Source organism: Cupressus sempervirens, chromosome 1 (assembly GCF_028749045.1).
Source record: "Cupressus sempervirens isolate cs-2001-9-10 chromosome 1, ASM2874904v1, whole genome shotgun sequence".
NCBI classification, from domain to species: domain Eukaryota; kingdom Viridiplantae; phylum Streptophyta; class Pinopsida; order Cupressales; family Cupressaceae; genus Cupressus; species Cupressus sempervirens.
In genome coordinates this window covers 882,324,111-882,330,110 of record NC_143118.1, presented here as the reverse complement: position 1 = coordinate 882,330,110, position 6,000 = coordinate 882,324,111, and positions in this window count along the sequence as shown.

Sequence of the window (6,000 nt, the reverse complement as noted above, 5' to 3'; positions counted from 1 at the left end):
CTATTCATCAAGAAAAAAGTAGTATATTCTCTCATATTTGACACAATGTATTCTGACTATTTTCAATTTTAATTCATGAGAATCCTCACACAATGTATTCTCACTATTTTTAAAAGAGTGATGAATGCCTCTTGAGAGAGAGCAAGTCCAAACCCACTTTATCCACCTATTATCAGAACATGCTTCCCATTAATAGATTGCAACCATGGTGATCTCATCTTCATTGGAATGGAACAAAGAATGAAAAGATGAGGCTTTGGTGATTTACTTCAATAGACTACAGAGTTATTTATATCTTCTGCAGGTGGGAACTCCTCTCTCTTTACTTGGGTTGATACTTTCATTAAGAATATAAAATGTTAGTATACTGACTTTGTGATGGTTAGATTTCATGAAGGATTATTTATTTCTATTGTAGATGGGGAATTTAATTTCTTCTCCTTGTAATAAAGAAGAGTGGGTAGATTTGTACAATCTATAAGATATTTAGATTTGATTGTATCAATATTTTGGATTATATTTCTTTAATACAAAAATATTCACCTAATCTAACCTAGAAATAGTTCTAAAGACTATTTAAATAAGTTGTTTTAATATTGAGATGAGCAAGAATGGAAAAGAAAATGTCTATTCAAAACATGCATTGTAGTCATGGTGTTTTGAGCTTTATTAGAGAACTAATGTGAATACATTAAGAATATCAATTATTCCAATTATTTCACAATATCAATTATTTCAATTAAATGTTTATCTTTGTTCACTCAATTTTTCAATTGTTAATTTTAAAGAAATAATTAAAAAAAAGATTGCTAATAAGTTTATTAATAAATTTCAAATTTACTAATAGCCACCTACTTGAATTTTTAGTAATTAGAATTTTTGAACCATAGTTGGTGTAGTTGTACATTTTTATTGGAAGGTATAGTGCATGCATGTTTGAACATGTGCATAAATATTGGCAACTATGGAACTAGTTGTATATTGAACCATTCATAAATAGTTTGTACCAAGCAAAACTTTCAAATGATCATCAATTTACCCTTATACATATTAAAGATCCCATAAAATGTACAAAATTAGATATGTTGTTAGAGTGGACACCACTTTTATGTTAGTTTGTTCACTAAGACTATAATCAAATAAACAAAACTACTTTTCACACCAAAGAAATATACATATTTATTATTAGTACTAGGGATTTTGATCTCGAGATTTATTTTTTCTTAATCTAACCTATGCATCAAATTCTTAAAACAACAATATGAATAGTTGGAGAACAATTTTTAAGCTATAAAGAAATGGGGCAGCATACATCTAACCTAACATAGATTATTTTTTGTTAATAAATTTCAAATGTACTAATAGCCACCTACTTGAAGTTTAGTATTTACAATTTTTGAACTATATTTGGTGGAGTTGTACATTTTTATTAGAACTTATGGTGCATGCCTCTTAGAACATGTGCATAAATATTAGCAATTATTGAGGTAGTTGTATAATTGAACCATTCATAAATAATTTGTATCAAACAACGTTTTCAAATGATCATCATTTCACCCTTGTACATATAGAAGATCCCTAAAATGCACACTTTTCCTTAATTATTTGTGAATGGTTGAATTATACAGCTAACTTTTAAATTCAGAAAAACAAAATAACTTAAGATTCAAACACCTCCTCTTTGTCTCGAGTCAACAATACAAGGAGCATTGCTGATCCAAATCAACTATGCCTAGACATCTTCTTAGGCGCACAAAAGTTTCTATGCCTAATGGCTTAGTTAATATGTCTACTAGCTATTGCTTAAACTTACAATACTACATCTTAATTTCACCATTCTCATCCATCTCTCTAATGAAATGATATCTTATCTCAATGTGCTTTCTTCTTCCATGAAAGATTGGATTCTTTGTTAATGCTATTGAGGAAATGTTATCGCAATAGATTATGGTTCCATCCTCTTATTTTTCCTTCAAATCTACCAAGATTCTTCTTAGCCAAATAGCTTGACATGCTACTGCATTTGCTACTATGTATTCAGCTTCTGTTGTAGATTGAGAAATAATTGATTTCTTCTTGGATGCCCATGAAATTACACCCAAAGCCATATGAAATACATAACTGGAAGAGCTCTTTCGATCATCCAAACTTCTAGCCCAATCACTATCTGTATAACCAACTAGCCAAACTTATTTTTAGCAATATACAAAATACAAAATCCTTTGGTGCCATTCCTATACCTCAGGATCCTCTTTCTTTCTTGCCAATGGGAATCCTTTGGAGTTTCTATAAATCTATAAATCAAATTTACTGCATGTATCATATATGGCCAATTTGGTTTCAAATACATTAAGCTTCTAACCATACTTTTATGCAATGTTGGATTCACATTGTTACTGCAATCCTCCTTAGTAAACTTTAGATCTACGCTTGTTGGTGTTGGGGCTGCCTTACTATTTTGCATTTTAAATCTCTCCAAGATTTTATTTGCATATTTTCTTGAGAGATATTTAAGATTTCATCATTCATTTTTTTTACTTCTATGCCTATAAAATACTTTAAGAGACCTAAATCTAAGAGTTCTGGTTTCTGGGTTAGATTGTGTGCAGTTTTTTTAATCATTAAAAAACTGCACACAATCTAACCCAGAAACCAGAACTCTTATGCATGGATTGTGGAAATCTCATTGATCAGACCTAAATCTGTCATTTCAAACTCACTCTTCATGGCTTATTTCAAATCATCAATTAGAATGTTATCATTTCTAGTAAAAACTAAATCATCTACATACAAGACAACATTTGTTTTTACTATTAGATGCCTTGATCTAGAGAGTGGTCTCACTGTCACTTTTGCTAAAGCCATTGCTCATCAAATATGAGTCAATCCTACTATACCATGCCCGTGGAGCTTGTTTTGGCCCATAAAGAGCTCTTTTTAGCCTTTACACCTTGTGTTCTTCCCTTGGATCTTAATAACTAGATGGCTGCTCCACATACACCTCTTCTTTCAATACTCCATTCAAGAAGAAAAACTTCACATCCATTTGAAACGCCTTCCATTTATGCTCTACTTCAATTGCAATGACAACATGCGTAGTTTCCATTCTTGCAACCAGGGCATAAGTCTCATCATAATCTCTACCATACTATTTTTTGTACTCTTTGATCACCAATCATACCTTATGCTATCTATTTTTCCATCAGTATTACATTTGATCTTATAGACTCATTTAACTCCAATAACTTGTTTCTTGGGAGGCAAAGCAGTTATCTCTCATGTCTTATTTTTTTCTATTGCATATATTTCCTCTTCCATGACTTTACACTATTTCTTTTCTTTCGTAGCTTCCTAAAAATAAGTTGGATCACTATGAGAAAATAATGTAAAGTTAACACTGTCATCAAAATCTTCATCATACCTTTCATCTTGGTATATCTCCTTTAGACTATTGGTCTTTCTTGGCAATAGAGAGGTGAGAGTGGATTTCACTACTCTTATTGCTACTATTTTGTACCTATTGCACACCAATCTAGAGTTGTCTACAGCTACCTCGAGTTGAATCTCTTGTTGTCTATGGTTGCTTGCCTTTTTTCCTATTTCAATTAGGAGCAATCCTAAATTGTTTGGAGTTGTCTATATTTTCTTCTGCTTCATCCTGCTAATCACCAACTTCATCTTCTTCATCAATTATTGTCACTTTACTTGAAGTGCTTACTAATTTATCCCCTAAGCCATCCCATGACTAGTTTTAAATGAACTCTACATCTCTTGAGATGATGATATTCTTGGTGACAAGATCATACAATCTGTATGCCTTTGATTTTGAACTATAATCAGTGAAGATACACTTCATGCCCTTGTCATGGGTATGTGCAGGATCATGATGGGTCAAAAGTGGCAATATGAAAAAAAATCACTTCTCATACAAATTTGATGAAATGAAAAGAATTTTTCTAGGAAATTATCATCTTTCCATTGATATATTTTCTGTCAAAATGTGAGTTCTATAAGTAATTATTACTTATTTTCTAATGGAGTTACATATAAAGTGTTAATTTACATACTAATTGAAAAATGTTATAATTTTCAAACAGTATAATGTTTTCAAAATCCAAAAGATGTGTCACATTTTATGATTTTTCTACTATGAGAAAAATGGTATGTGCAAGATCATGGTTAACCAAACTATGCCCTTAAGTGGCAATGAAAAACCAACAAATTACGGTTATGCTAACTTGATGTGAAATTTTCAACTTGTTATGAACTTTCTATCAAAAAGTTGAAAAAAAAGAATCTCTAGGAAATTAAATTTAGTTCCTAAACTACTAATCTAAAAAAATAAAATAAAATAATTGATTGGTCAAAAATTTGAATTTTAATGAAATAGTACAAAACGTTTAGGATAAAAATAAGAAGAAGACATATGTTTCACCACCTTAATCAAAATCAATGATAATATTTTTTAATAAGATTCTAGATATAAGAAGTAGACTCATGTCCATATGTGACGCATATTTTTGGGTATTCTTATTCTAAATAAATAATTAATTATGAATTTTTTACTATAGTATTTTTGGAATAAAAAATTCTTGTGTCTAATCACCTTAACTAATTCAAAAATCTACAAAATTTAATTTTTCTTTATTTTTCCTTATATTAGAAGAAGCATAGAATGTGATGCATCTTTTGGATTTCAAAAATGTTGTACCATTTGAAAGGTATAGTTGTTTTTCAATTAGTATGTCAATCAACACTTTATACATAACTCCATTAGAAAATAAGTAATAATTACTTACTAAAATTGTAAGTTGAAAGACATTACTTTTATGGAAAGCTAAGAACATTCTTTTGAAACCTTTTTCATTTCATCAATTTTAGGTGAAAGAAAAGTCATCAGATACATCTCTGAAGTAAAAAACAAATAAGAACAGGCAAAAATCACATTTTCAAGATGTTTTTGAAGAGGATCATGTAGGGTTGGTATCCAAAGATATACTAGGCCTTATAAAGATATTAATTTTTTGGTTTAGTATTAGGATGGGTGGGAAAATAGTTGAAATAAAGTTTGAAATTCTTTGAGGCATTTTAGAACTACACATTTTCAAATAGCCACTTTTTAGCACACCATGATCCTGCACATGCCCAAAAAAAAACATAAAATTAATTGTATATATTTTTGAATTAGTTAAGGTGATTAGACATGAGAGTTTTTTTTATTTTAGAAAGTGTTGTAGTAGAAAATTAAAAATTAATTATTTACTTGGAATAAAATTACAAAAATGTATGCATCACATCTACATATGATTCTACTTCTTCTATCTAGAATCTTAAAAAATAATATTATCATTTGATTATGATTGAGGTGGTCAGACATAGACATACTTATTTTTTCCTAGAATTTTTGATACTTTTGCATTAAAAAACTAAATTTTGACCTATTAAATTATTTATTTATTAGAAAAGGCCTAGTATTTTAGAAACTATGTTCATTTCACTAGAGATTCTATTATTACATATTTTTTATATAAGGTTCATAACTAGTTCAATATGTTACATCAAGTTGACTAACATTGATGTCCTAATTTTTCATTGCCACTTAAGGCCATAGTTAGGCCCAACACGATCCTACACATACCCTCATCCAACTTTTTCCTTTGCTCCTTTGGCACTTGTGCATATGCTATACACCTAAACACCCGCAAGTGCTCAACCATCCATCTATGTCTTGCCCATGCCTTAAGAGGAATCTTGTCACAAACTACTAGGCATGTGCAGGATCACACTGTGCTAAAAAGTGGCGATCTAAAAAATATGTAGTTCTGAAATGCCTCAAAGCATTTCAAAATCTATTCTAACTTTTTTCCCAACCATTGTGATAGTAAATGAAAAAAATGAATACCTTTATAAGGCCTACTATATCTTTCAATACCAACTCTATATGGTAAACTTTACAAATGTCCTGAAAATGTGTTTTTGACATGTTTTTGTGTGTTTTTT